At 38.0% G+C, this 22922-nt stretch overlaps 1 protein-coding gene across 5 annotated transcripts in view; it reads left to right on the top strand.

The window, feature by feature from the left end:
* NKAIN3 (sodium/potassium transporting ATPase interacting 3) overlaps window positions 1-22922 on the top strand; it is a 362790-nt gene that overhangs the window by 314262 nt on the left and 25606 nt on the right. The window lies entirely within an intron of this gene.

The following is a 22922-nucleotide window of genomic DNA, read 5'->3' as shown; positions in this document are numbered from 1 at the left end:
ACACCTGGAAGTTTTGCCTGTGCTGCCTATGTTAACATGAGATTTTGGCTGCTGACTATCATGTGACATGGGATGAGGATTTACGCTTCTTTTATTCTGCCAGGCTGTAGATAAACTCCAGGGTCTACCTTTATTTTGTATAATTTAAGATCTCATATCTCTTTGGACCTCAACCCCAAATTATGTCTGTGGATTATCATTATTCGACTTGGTATCTTTTAACAAACTGTGTACCTTTAAAAACAGTTGTTCACTGATGGAAACCTGTAAGATGATAGGTCTTGCTCCTTATTCTTTTTCTGTGTGACATTGGTTGAAAAAATAGTTTAATAGTCATGCTTCCATAAATATTAAATTGAATAATTTGTATGTAGCTATGTGCCTCATGTGAGAACTAATTATCAATGTTTGTACTTATAGAAGAAAGCACAATTTTTGCATTTCTGTGAAAGGAAGAGAATAGAAAACATCTACTCTGAACTCATTCTAGATTGAATAGCTTCTGTCCATAGCAAAACACATAAAGTCATTTGTCATAGTCTGTCAGTAGTGAAACGTTAGAGATAATGGTTAGTGGGACCTTTTTCTACAGGTAAGTCTTCCACAGGATGTTAAAATAAATATTTGCTACTCCTTTATATATGTGCCTTTCTCTTCAAGATTTGAAGTAGCAGCCAGGTTTCTTCAGCAAGGTAGGGAAAATCGAAAGCACAGCTTCCCATGTTAGAAGTGTATTATTCCTGGCTACAGTTTCTGTGTTTTAACATCCTTTTACCTTCTGCCTGAATTCAGTGCATTCAAGCGTCCTCTTGATGTTTAAATCTGGGACTGCCTCCTATTCAGATATCTTCATCAATCTCTTGATGATTAATCCTAAGGTTTTATTTTTTTCAGAGGATCCAGGATGTTCAAAGCCCATCCGTGTGTTAAAAGTCTGATTAAACTTTCAGTATAGCTGACAGGTCTAGCTGTGGGGATTCCAGATTAACCATCTGGGATCATTTGATCTTAAACAGTATTAAAATAATGTTTTAATAGACCCATGTTTGAATGCTACCATGTTTATAATCCAATAAATGCTATCTCAGTATCAGTTTTTATTCACTGAGGAAATGACCTCTCTCTGCTGCTTCAGCTGCAATACCTACTCAGGTTTTTTTAGAGTTTTTGCAAATTTTTCTTATCAGGCTTAGTTATTTACTCTATACGATAGCGTGCCATATTTTTATTGAGCACTTGCTTAAAATACACTATAAAAGTAACAGTTCAAACAGTTATTGTAGGGCCTTGTAAACCCTCTACTGAGTTCTTGTACGAATAGAAAAGATTTTCTGTACCATATCAAAAAAATTTCTACGGTCACCTGCTCTTCTGTTAACAAATCAGTCCCTAGGGCAGCCCAGTTGAGTTGGGCTGAGATCAGCTGTCCTCCCCTAAGGAACCCATCCGTCTCGGACGTGCCTTTCCTAAGGGCTGTTGACCTGATCTACTGCTAGAGCAAGATGTCTTTTTAAAGGAGAGAAATTGCTTTTTGTAAGGGCTTTTCTTTGAATTTAGCTGAGCTTTGACTTCAGGATGCTTTAGGTCAGGGGTGGCAAACTCATTTTCATCAGAGACCCCCTCAGCCTTGCGGTTGCCTTCAAAGGGCCAAATGTAATTTTAGGACTGGATGAATACTGTATACAGTATACAGCAAATACATTCAGCCCTTTGAAGGCAACCGCGAGGCTGATGTGGCCCCCAGTGTAAACGAGTTTTACACCCACGCTTTAGGTATATAAATCCTAATACCTGAGTTCCCCCTTGATCTTGACTTGCTGCTCTGACTACAAGTTACCTTCATGAGAACTGAGGACAGAAAACAGCAAAGCACTGTGCCAGAGGGTGTTCTTGAGCTCTGCAGCTGGAAACACTAACCATGACATCCGAAGTGTGCAATCTATACGCAATATAAATAAATAACTTTCCAGTAGATCCTCCTTTGAAGGGAGGCACTGGCATTAGAAAGCACAGTTAGTCTGAAATCCTTGCTAAGCTGCAGATTATACAGAGCTATTTCCATAGTCCTTTGTGGAGTCAGCTGGCCTCCTGCAAGCAAGCAACAGGAAAAGATAAGGAAGGATTTTTCTCTGGTTTAGCCAGTCCTTTTTCCCACACAGCCTCTAGTTCACTTTTAGTATCTCTTCTTTCTCCTTACGTCTCCTCTCTGTCAATTTGCATCATGCACTGCACCAACCAGAATTCTTTGTCGATGAATCTGACTCTGTAAAGCACTTTATCTGGACAAAGGATACATTGTACTGATAAGATTATCTTGAAAATATGGGAAATGCGTGGTAAAATTTTCTGACAGTAATTTGGTACCTTAAACGAGTTTCACACACAGTAACTCTTTCTGTGAAGTAATTGTCTTCCAAAAGTAGGAATTCTGCTATAGTCGGGATTAGTTTTTATATACCATTATTTAATAATTGTTTTTCTGAACAACTCATCTAAGAAAGTTTCAGATGAAGCAAACATTTTTAGAAAGTATTTGGGAGATACATAATGCTACAATTAACAGTAAAAGAAACTAGAAATGCCAGTCAAAATACCTCATTTCCCAGGGTTCTGTACAGACAAATGATGAGATTGTTCCAACCTGGATTATTCAGCTTCTGTAATGCAGACAGAACACAGCATAGGTATAAAACAGATAGGATAGACATATATTGAAAAGAGAAAATAAATAAATGAACAAAATGCAGTAAGGAAATAATATATACTACTGTTTACTGCAAAAATTACAGCTTCCTTTTCTGACAAAAAGATATAATGATAGTTATTTTGCCAGTGTAGCCTCTTGATCTATCTTAGAAACCTGAGATGGATACAGCTTTCAGGAATTGTTGTGTTGAAATGTTGCAATAATAAAATATTTTCATTCTGTATAATACTACCTCGTTTTCAGCATAATAATCACTCATGTTTATATACTACATTTTAGTCAACTAAATCTTAATAAAGCTGTGCAAACCTTATTGATAAAAGTTTTCACAGTAAGAACTACCATTCTGCAGCATTTGGCAGAATTGTGCAGCTGAGAAAGAGACGTATTAGCAAGAAATTGTCCAACCTACATTTTAATTGTCACTTCCTTACTTGCTGCAGCTCTGATTGCTATTATTCAGCAACTTCTCAGCTCTCTAAAAGGCAGTTGGCCTATATCTTGACATATTCTAAGGAGTGGCAGCTGGAAGCCTGGCAGAATGCTCTCTGATTCCTAAAATATATTAGATGTGTATGTGTAGGCATCTATCCACATTCTAGATAGGTGTGGGCATCTGGACATCTGTCTGGCAATATCTCAAAGGTGCTTCCTAGAAAGAATTACAGAGTTATTCTCATGTGCAGCCCAGGGTCCAGCAGTAACTTACATTTTGTTTAATGTTGAAGATGTTTACTATTTCATGGTGATGATTAGTTTAACCTATTGGGAAGGTAACATCCCATCTTGACTGGTATCTCTTCACCATCAGAGATTAATACCCCACACACACCTTGTTTCCCTTTTCAGCTTTGGATAGATTTTCTGTATGTCATGTTTCTTTCACAGTAATTGAATCTTGCCCACATAGTAGCCAGTACAAAACCTGAAGTGATCAGACTCTATTTTGCATCTCATCTGCTCTTGTTATAGCTGTCAGACAAAGTTACGCCTCGTCTAGATTCATAACAACTTTAATTATGTTTTTCATATATTGGCCTGAAAAAAGACTGTTCAACTGTCTTAAGATTTTCCCTTACAATGGGGACTCAAAAAGAAGTATGAATCATTATTGACACACTCAAAATAATCTGTCATGCTGCTTTAAAATACAAATGAGAAAACCCTTGAGTCTTTTGATATTAGTAGTTGTTTCATGCAGTAATTGAATTTGAAAAGATCTGTTAAGATTTTTATCCTCTGACAGTAACTTATTATTTCTAATAAAATAGTTTGATAAGTGGTCTAGCTGGCAGCAGTCTGAAGAAGCTCTTTGCACTTAATCTTTCTGTGAACAATGTGAGCTAACAAGGCACTGTAAATGCAGTCTCCCAGATCCTGAAGTTTTAAGGGAGTACGTAATCATAAGATTTCCACAGAAGTCATGTTTTCTAGAGGTCTGATCACCCTTGCAATTCTCATCTGGACTTCTTCTAATTGATTCTCATATTTGCTGAAGGGAAATCTCCAAGATATACACAATATGTGCAACTGATGCCTTATTGGTGCTGCATGCTAAGGCACTCCTGATTCACCTGGAAATTCAGTTTTACGTCTCAGTATGCCGTCACCTTGTCTTTTTACTAGTATGTTTACTTACTTACCCACTAATAATTTGATTCCTAGTAAATGAAATTAGAGATGTGATTCTGTGGATCCTCTTTACCTTCTCTTTTCCTGTCTTTGTGTAAAAAGAAAGGGACAATCTTTCAGTTTCTGTTCTTTAGTCTCTCCTGTTTTAATCAAATTCTCACAAGTGTGTTCTAACATGCTTGAGATTGCTTTAGCCAGACTCCTGCATGCTTTGAGGTGAAATCACCAGGGCTAGTTCATCTGAATTTCTTCAGATTTCTAATTTATGCAAATCATCAATAACATATCCTTCCTTATTCTCACTTGAGTCCTTCATTAGTGTCAGTGGTGTTACTTCACTGACCACAGTTAATCTTTCTACTGAAGAAGGGAATAAAAAAGCAAAGACATTCGATTTTTCAGCTATCTCAAGGCCATGGTTCTGTGTTCCTTCCCTTGAAGCCACTACCATTTAACATAATCAGACTTTTCCCCCAGCTGCTCAAACCCATGCCACCAGTTGGCTGAAGGAGATGTTTGCTTGGCTGCAGTGAGCTCCCCAGCTGAAGGGTAACCTGCCCATGCTGGAAAATAATTACTGCTGCCACATGCACCTATAGCCTCAGGGTCACATCACCAAGGACTGTGACAGCTTGTTGTTCGAGTTTGCTCTTTATTAGTAATGTGCCACTGAATACTTTTTATTATGCTTTTTTTCTCTTTTTAGTTTTATCATGTGTCCTGACCTGAGTTCCTTCATATACACTTCTGTTTCTATTTTATATTTGTCTCTAATAATCTGTATGCAGGTCATCCGAGGGATTGTTATTGAGCCAAATCCATCAATTTCTATGCTTCTGCTTGGAAAAGTCTGGAAGTGTTCAGTGGGTGTTCTTCCAGTCGGTCCAACTGCTTCCTTTAACTTCTCTTTCTGAAGGACCTGTTTGCCCCTAGAAGCTACATTCCATCTTGGGTCACTGCAATCTGGTTCCTGGGTGTTCACTCTCCTCATTCCACTGTTCTCCTAGATTAGTTATCTCTAGTGGTTCGGGGTTTCTGTAGTACAAGCTGCCTTCCCATTCAATGTTGTCTCTTATAAATGTTATCAGTTTTATTCATTATAACATAAAAAGGACATCTAATCCCTTTCACAGGACTTTCTGCATGAAAGTGAATAAAATCATACAGATTTTAAAGTTTTCTTAGTATAAGTTCTTACCTCTAAAGGAATATAGGGAGTACTTAATTTTTTTCTTTACAGTGATGCAAATTTTTAGAGAAACAGTATAGAAGACAAAATGACTGTTCTTAAAACAAATAACAATATTTATCTAAGAATATTAGAAGTTTACAAAAATATTAACAGTTTACATTAAAGTTTTTAAAATAAAGTCATTGGACATGTGTGTTTTAATTTTTTCACCAGTAAAGATGCACAAGCTATTTTTTGTGTCTTAAAGGAACTATATGAAAATTATTTCTTTGTTTAGATGAGTTTGGGGAATTGTATTATACTCTTTAATTCACAGTTTGTTCATTCTGAAATATCCTTGTCACTCTGGACACAGAGTCAAGTGCCTTGTAAATATCTTTTTTTAACTGTGCTTGTGTTCATGATCCATGTTGCAAACTGAGAAGACAACTTATTCTATAAACTTCTTATGGATTTTGTTACAACATTTAGCAAGCAAATCAGGGACTAAGCAAGCACATGATTATGATAATGTATTTCACTTCAGCTAATGGAAAGTATGGAATATATGATCAAATCAAGACTACAATTAAGATTGAGTCAATGAACCAGTGAGTTCAGTTTCTCACATCATCCAGCTAATATGCTACCAGATAATCAGACTGAATGCACTGGAAATAATTATTTGTCTTTTTTTGCATCCATTTTCCTTCCTACTTAAGACCTTATCAGTGATCAATAGAATTTAGCATTAAGCATGCAAAAAACGTAAGGAGCTACAGGTCACAGGTCAGTGTAGGTACAACTTACGTATTGGTGCATTGACTGTTGCACTTTGGATACTGGGTATTTCCCAGAACAAACAGAAATGTCCCTTGGCTCTGTCATGGTGAAGATACTTTACCATTTCTCTCTTAAAAGTCATTCTTGCCAAATATTATTGGTTTATTGCTCTGTTTGTTTTTTCATGTATTGACATAGAATCTTTCCCCAACTTAAAATAAATAAAGGTCAGGTTCAGCATAACACAGATTTTTGTTGATAATTATTTTACAATATTTAACGTACATATAATTTAGAGATTCTAAGTCTTTGTTGTTTAATGCTGAGAATATTTGGAAGTGTCATTTTGTAAGCACACACATTTTCCCACGTACACAGGTAAAGAATGAACCGTATCCCTAAAAAAACACAGAGAAAAATTAAGGAAGAATTAGTTCTAATGAAGCTTGAGTCACACAGTTGTGAATGTCTCTAAATAGGTGATAGGGGTTTACCTGATGAATATGAGATCTTTAGGTTTTAGGAAACTTACCAAACTCCCTTAACTAAATCCTCAGGTCACACTTTTTTTCTGGAAAGCCCAAATGAAGAAAGAGGAGCATTGAATTTTGTAGGTCAGTCTATAAGAAAACAAGATGTATAACAAAAGAACAATTTTCTTCTAAGTACTCTTCATTGGGGAACAGTTTTCTCAGGCCATTTTTAAAGACCAACTGGTTGGTATTCTGCATTATGAATATAGTTCAGTCCTCTCCCACTGGACAGACTTTTAGGCCTTCAATCACAGAGGAAACTTGCTTCTGTGCACAGCTTTTCATTTCAATATGTCTGCTAAATTGACCATGGATGAACTCATTCTCCTAAAATCTGAAAAATGCAATGACCTCATAGGTATCGTTGGTACTTGGAAGACTGATGTAAGTTTGTGAGATAAGGTTGTGAATATGAGTCCCATACGAGTCAGCTAAATAGTATTTTAGAAATGTAACGATTAATGTAACACATCCTTCCTTTCATTTAAGAGAGCTTTCTTTTCTCTGCAGTTGTTTCAGTTCTTAAGTACTAACGACTTTTTACCAGCAAAGATTGGCTGAGTAGTGTGACTTTTTTATTTTTTAAAGGCTTCAGAACCAAATCCATAAAGTATTTTGAATTTTGTTATAGCAAATTTCCTCATAATTAAAGCATAAAAGCTTTCATGACCCAGTTCCAATCATAGCCCATATTTCTCACAATGAATAAAGTTGCAAGGAAATCTTGAAACATGAACTGCTGAGTAATCCTGGAAATCTAGCATGTTTGCTGAGCATCATTCACATCTATCTTAATATTTTATGTGGAAGTATCTAACATTATATCTTCCCTCTCATCCAGAATAGGTAGCATACCAAACTGAATCATTTTCTATGAATTCCAAAACCTGAATGCAATCAAACTTTAATTAATGCATTTCAATTCAACAAATAATGGCTTAGAATGATAATATACACATTAAGCCTTGAGCTAACATTTTAATATCTTTCCCATTGTGAAAGTTAAACTTACATACTTCTAATTTTCCAGCTATGTGATTTACAGCTGAATTTAGCAAATGTAAATAGTAAAAAATTGACATGTTTAATGAAGCAAACATGAGTTCTTAACATCTCCTGGCAATGTTGCCTAGGACTTCCAGGGGCAAATCTGTTGTAGCTGAAATCTTCCTTTTCATAGCCTTCGATAAACATTATTTCCTTGAATGTGCCTAATCAGCTTTTGACCCATGTATTGGTTCCACCACTCCAGCATGTCCTAGGCATTTATTTCCATATTTTCATTCTGGTTTGTGTAAAAATGTCCTTCCTTCAGTTTGTGATGAAAGGTAAGGCCTTAGTCTGTGATCTGAGAAATTGGTTTGATTTTCCATTGTTCTTATATAATGAAAACTGGGATTAATTATTTTGTGTTCATCTTTTCAAAGCCATTCATTATTTTATTTTTTTCTATAATTCTGTCATCGTCTCCTTTCCAAGATTTGTTTAATCTCTCCTTATTCTAAAGCCACCTTTTTTTATTATCTTTGATACCTTTCTCTGTATTTGTTCTGATTCAGTTACTTCCCTCCTGAGATGAGGAGAAAGAATTGTGTGTAGCACTGAGGATGCAGGACACAAGGGGTTTGTTCAGTGGCATAGTGATGTATCCTACTTTCTATTGCCCTTCTACTGTCTGATTGTCCTTTCTGACTGCCACTGAGCACTGAGCTAATGTTTGTAATGAACTATTCACAAGTTTTCCAAGAGGTAGTAGCAATTTTAGAGGCTATTACTGTATGTATATTTATGGTTTGTTTTCCTTATGTACATTACTTTGCATTTATTGACATTCAATTTCAACTCTAATTTTATCACCCAGTCACTCAGTGTCGCGAGATCCATGTACAATATTTGACAGTGGACTTTCATTTTGCATTGTCACCAACCTTGATTGAGTTCTTTGTCCTATTTCCCAACCATTCATGAATACTTGAACTGCATAGGGCTAAGCATGATTATTTATAGGGCACTACAGATAACTTTCCCCACTGTGAACACTGACCTACTCATACGACGTTTCTATATCCTCATACTCTGGGGGTGCTGGTTGGTAGCAGCTCAACAGAAGTCAGCAGTGTGTGCCCTGGCAGCCAAGATGGCAAACCACATCCAGGGTTTGATGTGGCAAACCACATCAAACACAGTAGAACCAGCCGGTCAAAAGAGATGATTATGCCGCTGTGTTCAGCATTGATATGGCCTTGCCTCAAGTACAGTGTTCAGTCCTGGGCCCCACAATTTAAGAAGGATGTGAAAGTCCTTGAATGCATCCAGAGGAGGATAACAAAGATGGTGAAAGGGTGGGAAGGAATGTCCTATAAGAAACACCTGAGGACTTTGGGCTTGTCTTGTTTGGAGGCTAAAGGGTGACCTCATGGCTCTCTACAGCTTCCTGAGGAGGGAATGTGGAGAAGGAGGTGCTGAGCCTTTCTCCCTGGTATCCCACGATAGGACGGATGGGAATGGTTCAAAGCTGCTCTGGGGAGGTTTAGATTAGACATTAGAAAGCATTTCTTTACCAAGAGGGTGGTCAAACACAGGCTTTCTAGAGAGGTGATTGATGCCCCAAGCCTGTCGGTGTCTAAGAGGTGTTTGGACAGTGCCCATAACAATATTCTGTAAATTTTGGTCAGCCCTTTGCACAGGCAGTTGGACTAGGTGATCATTGTAGGTCCCTTCCAATTGAAATAGTCTACTCCCATTCCATTCCATTCCATTCCATTCCATTCCATTCCATTCCATTCCAATCTGTACAATTAAGAGATTAATCTTTTTTATTCCATGAAAGCATGTAATTTTTGAGAAGCTGTCGTTAGGGATCCAATCAACAAATTTTTGGAGGTTCAACTCCCCTGTAGGAATTGAACCCCATGCCCCCTGAAGGGTTTTAAGATGGGACAAGGCTTTCCCTTTCTATCTTCTTTCATTTTTCTCCATTCTGTCACGTTTGTCACTGTGTCCTCGTATTGAATAAGAACACTTTGTGTCAATGTGCTTATTACAGGAGCCAGACTGCTTCCCCTTTATTTTCTTCCAGGTGAAAACTGGCTTTTGTAGAAGTTAACATTTCAAAGAACTGTGGGAGTCATCAATAAAATAGACCTACCCAAGTTTGCTTTAAATGAGCTAGCTCAACTGCTCACAATATAAGCAAATTGTAACAGCAGGGGAAAGGGTGCCATGAAGCTTAATCTGCCAGGTATTTATTCAGCTAATCTGTGCAGCACTGCATGGTTTAGTAGGCTTAAGTTTATTCGTACCTGCAAGGAAGCAAAGGAAGAGAGTTTGAGCAAACAACCAGTCCAATGGAAACAGTGGCACCCTAGAAACATACTCCAGATGTCCAAAGCTGCCTGTTTTGGTGATGCCTTCAGCCTCCCCCATGGATATTAAGTTTTCTTCCAAGGACTAAGGATGTACTCCTGAGGACCTAGTGTCCTCCATGTACAAGGGAGAGATTTCTTGACAAAGATCTGCCCGAGCTCTGGATAAAAGGAGAAGGAAGAGAAGTAGGCTAGCATTTTCTCTGCCTGACTTCCCCTCCTTCAGGCTGTGTAATCTGGAGTGTGCATTTATGACAGAACAAGACGCAAATAAGCACCCTCATGTATTTCCTAGATTTCTTTAAATCTGAGCTTGTTTTCTGGAAAGAAACGCTATGTGCTGTAGCCAAAAGCTCAGTCTAGGTGAGTTGGAGTCAAGGACTCCAAAGACACAATTCCAGTTAATATCTGTCTCTGCTGAAGACATATTCTCAGTGCAGCAAATTCTGCTTTGGTTCCTTTTGCAATTGCCTTTACCAGGTGCAGACTCTCTTGCTGTATTTGCGTTTCTTTGTAGTGGTAGCCTCAAAGTAGGAGTTAGGGCCAAATCTGCCTCCTGTTTGCTAAAACATCCTGATAGTTGGCTCTGGGACAATACATTTGCTGCCACTTATACAACCCAGCACATGGAGGCATGCTCACCAGCCGTGTAGGGATGGTTTATGCTGTTTTTGTGCTGATGGTGGGAGACAAAGTCTCCCAAGTGTTGCTTGCATATTTGCACACTGCCTGATAACAAACTGAGCTTAGCCTCCTTGGAAAAGAAGTATTGATTTTGTGTGAACCCTCGACTTGCAGCTGCAGAATCAGCCCCATGTGAAGGTAAATGGAACAGTGCAATACAGTGGTAAGTGAAAGCTCTTAGTAAGAAACAGGAGTAAATAGGATACGAAGCCACAACATACGGGAACTGTATACTGCAAGCAAATAAACTGTGCCTGGGACAGCTGGTAGAAGAGATCACACTACTCAGATATGACTGGAGAAGCAGCTTCTGAAATTCATTAGGCACTGATAGAAAGTGAAGCTTCGTTGCAATGCTTGATAGCTTTCCTGCCCAGTGGGAATCCAACACAAAAGCCTTTTAGCACACAGTTTTACTGGGAATACCTGAGCAAACTGATAACATTGCTGCTTTTATGATAGTCTTGTTTCTCACATATCACAGCAGGCCACTCCACAAAGCATTGTAAGTGGGGGGATGTGTGCATCTCTGTTTGTTTGTGTGTGTATGTAGTTCCATCTGCACATTCAGGTAGCAGCTTGAAGGAATTAAACAATATTATCCATAGTAAGAAGAACTTCAGTAGGAAGGATATCCATAAAAGAAAACCAACTATCAAACAAGGGTTATTGTGGAGTTGTTTGTGTTGCAGTTTTAGACATCACAGCTGAGTGAAGAGGCTGCTATGTTACCTGCCAAACACATAAATCCAGCCACGTTTCTGATTATAGTATTGTTTCTCCCAAAGAAAAAAAACCAGCTCAACTGTGGCTCAAAACTGAGTCATTTGTTCTGTGCATTAAATATGGCAGATTCATGCACAACTGAAAGCACACATGTAAAATGCTAAATATCCTGTTGTTAGATGGAAAGTGATTAGCAAAAACGAAGTGATGCTCAAGGAGTTCCTTATCTTCATGTCTTCTATTTCTGATATATTCTTTCATCACTGTAGCATTTCAATGAATACACACAAAAAAAGGCAAAACAATATCAGTGTGGGGGACATAGAAGTGATTTGCTTTGTTTTTCTTTTTCAGAACGAAATGCCATCATTTGTTTGCCTGTTCTCTCTTATCTTCTTTAAGATGGAGGTAAACTTTCTTTGCCAAGAACAGACAGACTTACCATCTATGGTCCTCTAAGGAAGAAAAGATTTTAAGAATTTCCAGTATATATTTATACATCCAAAAAAAAATCAAAATTATTATTTGTGATTTTCCTCATCTGTATTGAAAAAATATTAATAGAAAAGGAAAACTGAACTGTGCACTGTCCAAAAATAATTTAGAATTGAGATCCACAGAGAGAAATACTGTGTGCTGCTTCTCCACCTCCTCCTGGAGACTAGCTTGTAAGAAAAGTTTTCAGACGATCTCTGCTCATCCATGCTGCCTTATAAGAATTTCCGCACTCTTGTGAATTTTAACCAGCTCTTGGTTATTATTCAAGCCTTTTTTTTTTTTTCTTTCCTGTGATTTAATCAGTTTTGGGTCTAAGCTGATACATGTCTTTCAGGCTTTGCAGCTAACTTCTGAGGTGTGTTTCTGTGTCTACTACTCCTGAAAATCCTCTCTGGTGGTTCTACTAGGGGAGCCAATATGAGCAGCATGGTGTGGGTAGAGATTAAATCTTACTTTGCAGTTCATTAGATCATATAACATTTCCTATCATGAGTTAATATGACAGATTTAGGTTTTATCTGTGAGTTGCTTTTTGTTGTTCTATTTTTCTCCAAGGTATGCTCTGCCATAATTGCTGTTAGTGAAAGCTTTTTTTTTTCTACACTATTTTCAAACCATGTTTATGGATTAACAGGAGCTAGAATAATAATATGTTCAGTCTTAGCTATTATTACCTAGGTAGTTAAGAAGTGTCTAAAAAGGATGTTAGACAATAGTGAGGATCAGATTGTAGTAATTCTATTCTTACACTCTCTGTCACCCCACTGAAATCTGAAACCAGTTTTTATTTCTGTGCCACAGTGTGTCTGTCTTTAAATGGGTACTGCATCATGGTGATGTAATAGTTTCATGGATGTGTTATTTACATGGTGCATGAAGAGAAATAAATGATTCAGTAGAAAATAAGTAATTCTTACAGATTGCAATACATTGTTGGAATTAAAATGTATTCTCTGTGTCTATTGCCACAAATAAGTGGAAATAATACTCTCGTTATGTGCCTTCTGATATAATATGAATGGAAAAAATCTTTTAGCATTCTATAAACAAAGGACATCTTTCATAATTGCAGTATTAGCAGTGGAAGAATTTTAAAAGCAATGTTAGCATAAGAAATGGACAAGATTTGCAATATGCTGCTGTTCTGAAAGGAGTTTATTTTGGTACCTCCTATGGGCATAATTGTTTTCCCTGGAATTCAGAAACCTTCCCAAGTACCTTGTCAGATGCCAACGATTTACATTGGCTCTGGTCACTGGCAGACGTTTCTCCTTCCTTCCTTCTTTCCTTCCTTCCTTCCTTCCTTCCTTCCTTCCTTCCTTCCTTCCTTCCTTCCTTCCTTCCTTCCTTCCTTCCTTCCTTCCTTCCTTCCTTCCTCTCTTTCTCTCTTTCTCTCTCTCTCTCTCTCTTTCTCTCTCTCTCTCTTTCTCTCTTTCTCTCTCTTTCTCTCACTCTTTCTCTCTCTTCTCTTCTCTTCTCTTCTCTTCTCTTCTCTTCTCTTCTCTTCTCTTCTCTTCTCTTCTCTTCTCTTCTCTTCTCTTCTCTTCTCTTCTCTTCTCTTCTCTTCTCTTCTCTTCTCTTCTCTTCTCTTCTCTTCTCTTCTCTTCTCCCCTCTCCCTCTCCCTCTCCCTCTCCCTCTCCCTCTCCCTCTCCCTCTCCCTCTCCCTCTCCCTCTCCCTCTCCCTCTCCCTCTCCCTCTCCCTCTCCCTCTCCCTCTCCCTCTCCTGATTTCATTACCAGCTTCCAAAGTGATAGGTGCAACTTAGTGGAGGTGAAGTAATTGCCTGAAGGATACCTTGAAGAAACACTTCAGGTTACGAAACATGATCAAACCTGAGTTTATTTGCCTTATCAAAAGATGTGAAATGTTGTGTCACCTGCAGGTAATTCTGAAATTATTCTTAACACATAAAGGTAGCAAGTTAAGCTACAAGCAAATTAAAATAGTTACTTAGAAAATATAAAAATAAATAACACAACGTCAGGTTTACAGAAATGAGGAAAGGCTGTCTTTCTGTCTGCTTATTGTAAAGTTAGATATAAAGGGTTTTCTCATTCCCTGTGATTCAACAGACAAGCAAATTACTCAGTAACCTGAATATGAGAGCTTTAACCCCGTTCTTAGGAGAACTTTTATTTTCTTTGCACACCAGAGGAAAACTGGATCTAGAGAAAGTCTTGTGTATTTATCCAGCCCTTTCCTGGTGATCGTGTTAGGATCTCTTCAGATGTGGCTCTCTCTTCTCTCCTTCTCCCATCTTACCACCTTATTCCCTTCCCTTTCCATTCTTTTATTCTTTAACTTTTGAGGTTTGAGGTTGGCTCTATTTTGCACTAATGATTTTCACTTCATTCGTTTAAATCATTTACAAGCAATTAATATGTTGCAAGATAAAAGACTGTAATCTAGCCAGTCATGTTTAAACACTCTGTTCAATGATTTTATATTGAGAATTTCATTTCATTCAAAATATAAAACTTAGATATCTAACACATGATAGACAATCAAATAAATAGGATTAATGCCCTGGGCTTATTTCTTTCTTTTATGTGGGTGAAGGACAAAGGTTCTCAAATCCCTTCTGTGGACATAACTGATCTGTAGCATGAGTACCTAATCTGTGAGGGATGCTCTGACAATATTATCATTGGGCTACCAGAATTATCTAGATGAAATTCTGTGACCTACAGAATCATACAGGAGTCTGGATTAAACAGTTTGTTCCAAATCCTCCAACTTTCTCTTGTCAGAACATATGGTTTTTTCTAAAGTTCCTGTAACAAAAACAAGGCAGAGAGAATAAGCCATAACTAAGCTAAAGACTTGTAAGATGAAGAGAAGGAAAGAGAACACACAATGTTCTCACTTTTTTTTCCTCAACCCTAACCAAGCTGGCACAAACCTTGGCTGTGTAACGTGCCATTTCTCCCCCTTAACTGGTAAAATCCTTTTGGGCATGAGGGCAATAGAGATGGTTATTTGTTTATGCTGTTGGAGAAATACATTCCCAGACCAAGTGCAGGTTGCAATGGTTCTCATCTTGGCCTGGGAAAATTAGATTGTCAAATACAGTTTTTAATTTGAAGACAAAGGGACACTGTGGAGACAAGGTTTTGAGAAGAGCAGATACAAGGTACAACTTCAAAAAGCACAGTAGCTAACAGGTATAGTCTTTTCCAGCACGCCGCTCTTCTCTCTCAGTGCTAGGTAGATGGCATTCAAGAGGAATTATTTCCTGCAGTATTAGCCAACAGCAACCTCTATGTATTAATATTTTAAGAGTAGACATTTATTTTATTATCTCTGCTCACTTGTTTCTCCCTGATCGATATAACACAAAAGTACCCATAAGCTCCTCTCACCCATTTTTAGAGTCCTTAACACATTTTAAGGCCTGTCAGAGTTGTGGCCTCTGAGACCTCTTCACTACACCTGGGAATGGTAAAGCACAACCAGACTGACTCTAGGTGTGCTGCTGAAATTGGTAGACAATGCCCCTAAAACCTGAATTTTATTTAAGTCAAATCCAGTAGATTTTAGGAAGATGTGGGGGGAAAAAAAAAAAAAGGTAGAAAACATAATGTACTTAGAAGTTGCTGCTACCATATCATGCTATGTTTTCTGACATTTCTTCAGTTGTTTGTCTTCTTTTGTTTTTAGATTTCTAAGTACTTTAAGGTTGGGACTACTACTGCTACCACTATAAAATATTGTGCATTTCATCATTTAGTTCTAGAAAATGAGAACATACCTTTGAGAAAGTTTCTCCTGCAATTCAAACATTTCATTCAGTTTTGAAATGGTGTATAATTATATAGATATAGAATGTATGTATACATATATGCAATAATGTATATAATCAAGCAGTTATAGTGCATAATTATACACAGTAATATAATTGGATAACTATATACAATAGTATATGGTATATAATCATGCAGTTATAGTGATTGGTTATTGTTATACTACAGTTATATGCTACTGTTACTCTTGATCCTGTTTCCCTTTCTCCAGATTGCATTTTTGGCTATCTGTTGTCACTTTCTTGAAATACATGAAGTTATAATTTTATCGTGTATTATAATCTTAGTCGTATTTCTGTTTTGCTGACTCACGTATATACACAGTTTCTGGATAATATCCTGTATCTTTTATGTATCTCCCATTCTGATTTACTTTAGTGCTTTACTCATCTTTACAGGAATAAAAGGGCTTTACAGTCCTTTTTTTCAGAGTGCTAAAAATTGTGGTGGCAAGTAGGTTGCTAAGAAGATGAACTACTCATTTTCTGCTCTTTCCTCAGAATTTGTTAGCTCTCTTTGAAATACTAGTCAAGAGATAGCAATAGTCAGTATGTTTGGTAATCGAATGCTTTTTAATCTTCTTACTGCAGTAAATTCACTCTTGCAATGCAGTTTCCATTTTATAGGTTAAATATAAAGACACTTTGTCAGGGTTTTTATCCTACACCATTTTATACATAAACATTTGTTTTTAAAAGTGTCTTCTGCTTTTGTACTGCTGAAATTATGGTGGGAAATTTAGCAATAGTGAAATATCTTCTAGAAAGCAGAAATTGTGTTTTCCAAGTAACACATCTCAAGTAACACAGAAATAGACGGGAAATATTGTGTTTCAGCTGCCATCAGCAAAAAAGAAGTCAAGAAAAAATTATATTCAGCGAGATGACAATCTGTGTGAATTGGGTGTATACAAGGAAGGACGTGAAGCACAGAGCTCTTACCTTTTTAACTGGAGGAATCTTCCAAATCTAGTTTGCCTCTAATGTCACATACATTCTCTGGGAGCTAGGATTACTGAACATTTATTAGTTTATTTGGAAGGTCCTATGTTGTTGTAAAGCGATCTCTACAAAACTCTGCGTGGCAGCTTAACAGTGATAGGTGTCGTATCGTACACCTGATCTTGAAGATTAACCTGATAGCCTAATGCACTGTTTCATTTAATCTTAAATAACTGGTATATACTCACATATCCCCTTGAACCAGTGGGACTGTCATATGTGAAGCAGACAGACAGGAAAGTAATCACATACTGTGAGAGTGGATTTAAAGGCCACAGCTGATGACGACAAAGCCAAGCAGAAAGCTTCAAATCAAAATTAGCTAAATCATCAATTTTAATAAAAAATATTACAGTCTACAGACAATAGCCTTGATTTAAATAATCACTTCTAAGTTTATTTTGCATTTGTCCTAGTTTTCCTAAGGAAAGGTTAATCCACATTAACTGGTAACTATTAAAATACATTAATTTGCAAGTAAATATACATTTTACACTCAGTTTGATTCTTTTTAATAGAATGTATTATAGGCATACTCATTCATTAAAGCAATTATATGGCACAGCATATATTTGCTCAGATGATTAGGTTTTTAATTTCTTACATGTTTTCATAGTTTCTTACAGTTTAATGATGGACAATTATATAATCCAATTTCACTTCTATTAAACTAGGCATTTATATTTCATGCAGATGTCCATAGCTTAAGCCTAGAGATTTTAGTTAGCCTAAAGCATATAGGTTCTCTGGAGACTATACTGCCCAGAAGTCAGATAGAGACTACTACTTCATTTCTACCTAAGGCTATTAGCAAAACATTAATTATCCAAAAGCATTGATAGCAGCATCATATAAATGTACCCATGTTCCACTAATAAGAAATCCCTTTGTGCACTCCACACTGAAGTCTCTGCCAGCTTAGCCCAGGTGACAATTGTTTCCCACACCCTGAACCTGCTCATCCCTATAATTTGTAGAATGTGAACAACTTTTATCAGCTACTCATTGAAGAAATAAGGTTTTTGGCATGAAAATACTGATGGTTCTGAAAATACCAGATGGCTGCATCCAAAGAGCTATGGCTCAATGTCCAAATGGAAACCAGTAACAAATGATGTCCCTCAGAGGTCCATACTGGGACCAGTACTGTTTAATATCTTCATTAGTGACATAGCAGGATTGAATGCACCCTCAGCAAGTTTGCTGATCACACCAAGCTGAGTGGGGCAGTTGATATGCTGGAGGGAAGAGATGACACCCATAGGGACCTTGGCAGGATCAAGGCATGGGCCTGTGCAAGCTTCATGGAGTTCAACAAGGCCAAGTGCAACATCCTGCACCTGGGTTTGGCCAACCCCCAGTATCATCACAGGCTGTGGGATATCAGAACAACACTGCTGAGAAGGACTTGGGGATCCTGGTGGATGAAAAACTAAACATGACATGGACCTGCATCCCAGAAAGCAAACCATACCCTGGACTACATCACAAGCAGTGTGGCCAGCAGGTTGAGGGAGGTGATTCTGCCCCTTTACTCCACTGTCATGAGATCCCCACCTGCAGTGCTGTGTCCAGCTCTAAGGTTCCCAGCACAACAAAAATATGTATCTGTTTGAGCAGGTCCAGGGAGGGCCATGAGAATTAGAGGACTGAAACAATTTGGGTTATTTAGTGCCAGGGAAACATTATTGTGACCTTTCAATAAACGAAGGGGGCTTATAAGAAAGATGGAGAGAGACTTTTTACCATGGTCTATAGTGAGAGGACAAAGGGCAATGGTTTCAAAGTGAAAGAGGTTAGATTTAGACTGGACCTGAGTAAGAAATATTTTACTATGAGACTTGTGAGATACTGAAACAGGTTGTCCAGAACAGTTGTGGATGCTTCATCCCTGGAAGTGCTAAAAGTTAGGTTGGTGGGGACTTTGAGCAACCTAATGTAGATGTTCCTGTCCACAACAGAGGGGTTTTACTAGATTATCTATACAGGTCCCTTCCATCAGAACCATTCTGTGATTCCATGAAATATCTGAGTATTTGATATATTGTTTATTGTCTCCAGAGCAAGATGTTTACCCTAACAACAGTGTAGCTGGATGAAAGCAAGGGACAACAGCCTGTTCCCACAATTTCCCACTTGATTTTCTTCAGAATAGCACTGGCAAGTGTCTTCTGAGACAGTTTACTAGAGAGTTACTGAGACAGCTTACAAGACAGGCAAGACAGGCAGTCCCCTGTACAGTCCAGAGATCCCAGAAGGTTTCCATGCCTTGAAACTCAACATTGTCAAGACAAGCCCGCCTTGGTATCTAAATTGCTCTCCGGATCAAGACACAGGTTCCTATTTATACTTACATGTGTTAGTAACCTTTGATGCTTTAGATATCCTGTTCCAACCACTTCATTGGTCTCTTTGAATGATTACTGAAACCCAAGATGAGCAAGTTAAGTATCTTCCTTCTCATTTGCATCACATTTTCTTTAGTTATCAGGGAACACACATTTAAGTCTATCACTTGGTGCCAGACCAATAGCCAGTGTTTCCAATATCGAGAAACTGGGCAGTACACATCAGTCAGCTCACTGCAAATTGGCAAGTAACATGATGGCTAGATGGGTTCACATGAGCATAACATTATTAATTAAACAGCAGCTGGGTTAATCAAGATAGTAAAAGTAATTTGTTGGAATAAATATTTTATTAGTGTGTTCATCAATAAAGCAAAAGAAGAGGTTTTAATTAATTAATTTATAAAAATATTCACACTGTGATGGCTGTAACTCTGTTTAAGGATCCAGAAAGAGGTCTCATCTGTAGAAGGGTATATTCCCACTTTATCACTTCATGTTAATTGTACTGTAGATATCAATTACCCAAGCGTAATTACTAGTATGTTAGTTACAAGCCAAACATTGCTGTCCCACTCTGAACAGCACCACCTGACAATTGATGCTAAAGGGCTCTTTTTCCTCTTTGTTGCTTTATTCTTTCAGAAATGTGCATTCTGCCTTTTAATTACAGAAAGATATTCTTGAAATATGGTGGGTTATGATACCTCCTGGTGTCATCAGAGACCCAATCTTTCTTTTCATCCTGAATAGACCATGAAATTGAGAGAGGTTTAATGTTTTTTTATTATTATGTTTCCTGGTATTAATAACTAGACAGGTGGAGAGAAATGGTATATTTTAAACAAGTATATGCCATAAACACAACAGATGACAGTGATTTCTATCTGACTAGGAAATATTTATCTACTAATGATGAGAAATATAAAGAAATATTAAGAAGCAGGGAGAGGCTGGTGATTTTGGAATGAAGTCATAGATCAGACAATGTGTGTTTCAAACACTGAAGAGAGTGGGAAAATATTTACTTTGAGGAGAATATCTACTGAGAGAGCAAGCTGTAGCTGCTTGGACTGTTAAAACAATCAGGTTTGCCATGCCCCATACTTTCTTGGAGGGAAGACCTCTTAGAGAATTTTTTCTTGTTACTTTTTTCTTTATGTTGGGTGGTTGATTACATATTAGAGTTCAAGTCTCTGTGTGCTTTATCCACCTGTCCGATAGCTTAGATGTGTAAGAAATTTGCTGGAAGCCCTTGCAGGTAGATGTTTTACATAATATGCATGGATATGGAGTACACATGTACATATAAAGAAGGAATCACATTCTTAAAGTGAAGTTAATTTAATACAGAATACCAATAATAAGGGACAAAAAAGAAAAACATACATGATTGGAAAATGGTAAATAATTCTAATTATTTGTTCTTCCTTTACAAACATTTCACCCAAAAGGTGTTCTACAGTTCATTTTTATCATGTTCATTATTCATTCAGCAGTTTTACTCTTCAAAATATTTCAGTCATGTTTAGGAAAAAGAAACAAACCCAAGTGACTTACACAGACTGCACAACACAAATGGTGAATAGGAAATACGGTAGATAAACAGCTGACATTCCCTTATGAAAAATCACGTGGTTTTGGAGCACAAGTCTGATGAGGAGCAGCTGAGGGAACTGGGGCTGTTTAGCATGGAGAAAAGGAGGCTGAGGGGAGACCTTATCGCTGTCTACAGCTACCTGAAAGGAGGTTGTAGCATGGATGGTGTTGGGCTGTTCTCCCAAGTAGCAACTGATAGGACAAGAGGAAATGGCCTCAAGTTGTGCCAGGGAAGGTTCAGATTGGATATTAGAAAAAAATTCTTCATGGAAAGGGTTGTTGGGCATTGGAACAGGCTGCCCAGGAAAGTGTTGGAGTCACCATCCCTGGAGGTGTTTAAAAGACATTTAGACAAGGCTCTTAGGGACATGGTTTAGTGCTAGAGTTAGGTTAGATTATGGTTGAACTCTGTGATCTTGAGGGTTTCTTCCAACCAGAATGATTCTATGATTCTGGTATTTGTGTGATACTAATGCAGTATTTTTTTTAATCATAATGTTCAGGTGGCACAAGCAATATACCTCAAGTAAGACTGGGTTTTTTGATTCCTTGGAAGCCTTTATATCATATTGTTTCAGTAGTCATGGTAGCAAGATGTACTAAACTGAAGTTTAGGGAAAAAATGTGGTTAATCTGGCAAGGAGCCTGTAAGCCAGCCCTCGTCCTGGATGTGCAGGCCAGCAGAAACACAAGATCTCATTTTCACTAGTATCGGGAGGCTCGACCCCTCTTATCTGCCCACACAGTGTTCAGCAGGTACATGTGGGCTCACACAGAGCCAGCCAGCCCACAGTGGCTCTGGGTCCCATCTAAGTGAGGCCCCATGATACCAAGCGCAGCGGGCCTTGGTAGCTCAGGCACAGCTTGGTCTGAACTGTCTCCCACTAGCGCCTCTGCCAGAGCTCGTTTGCATTTTTCTGGCTCAGAGCACCCATACAATGAAATAGTGTCTACCTGATAGAAGCTGTGGCAATACCACCCCTGTAAAACAAACCCCAAAAAGGCCAAGGAAGCTGCCAATGCTGCAGTCTGCTCAGGGTGAGAGAAAAGCTGGATTAAATTCACTTTCCCGAAACACCAGAGAGGTGAATGCCCTGGAGAGGAAGCTCCAGCAGGACAGTGCCGCAGCGCTGAGACCGCTCTCATTCACAAGTAACTCCTTTTTAGTGCACTGTAGCTTAATTCTCCATGGGGAAGATTAATCCCTTGGAGGAGGATTAAGCTACAGTGAACTAAGGCCACTTTATTTCTGAATGGGAAAGGCCACACAGGGATTTAATGTACTTTATCTTACGTGCATTGATTTCACAGCTTTAGTTAATTCATCTTAACTTCCCTGAATTCCCTTGTGTGGACAAGCTTTTTGTCTGCAGAGAAGCTCTTGGAGCTGCTTGTAAAGCTCATCATGCAGCCCAGCCAGAAAGCAGGTTGGAATCATTTCTGTGCTTCTGAAGGAGCTTATACCTGTCTAGATACTATTAAATTACCTCTTTCTCAGATGGTTGATCCATGACACCCTTAGAAGAACAATTTTAATTAGATTTTTTTGAATGCACCAGAGAAAAAGAAGTTTTCTTAAAACTAATCTCTGGGTTATTTTAGGAATCTCTCATGAACAGTCTTTTCAAGGCTTTCAGATAGTACAAGTTGTGTACAGCTGCACAAACAATATTTTCTCAAGCATGGACATGTCTAGGCAGTGAAGTTTAACAGGTTTCCTTGCCCAGTCAGATTTTCTTCTTTTTTCTGGTGTTCATAAGAAAATATTTTATCTAAGTGGGAAGCAAATGAGAGGAATTTCCATTCCCTGATCCTAAAGATCTTAATCACTTACTCTGAGTGGCACAAGTGACACAGATCTGGGTTGAGAAGGATGTTTTTGTGGAAGCTGCTGCTAAAATAATGGCATGATTTTGCTGATGTTGTCCTTTGAGGAAATGACTCTGCTCATTTCTTGCATAGTTAATGTGTTTTACTGATAGGCCTTTCTGATAAGATGTTTCCTAATGCTGGTGAATCATACCCCAGCTTTACTGTTTAGCTACATCATGACATTTCACATTTCACAAAA

This window comes from Patagioenas fasciata, chromosome 2 (assembly GCF_037038585.1).
Source record: "Patagioenas fasciata isolate bPatFas1 chromosome 2, bPatFas1.hap1, whole genome shotgun sequence".
NCBI lineage: Eukaryota > Metazoa > Chordata > Aves > Columbiformes > Columbidae > Patagioenas > Patagioenas fasciata.
Note: the sequence above shows the minus strand (reverse complement) of the source record. Positions and strands in the feature narration are given on the sequence as shown.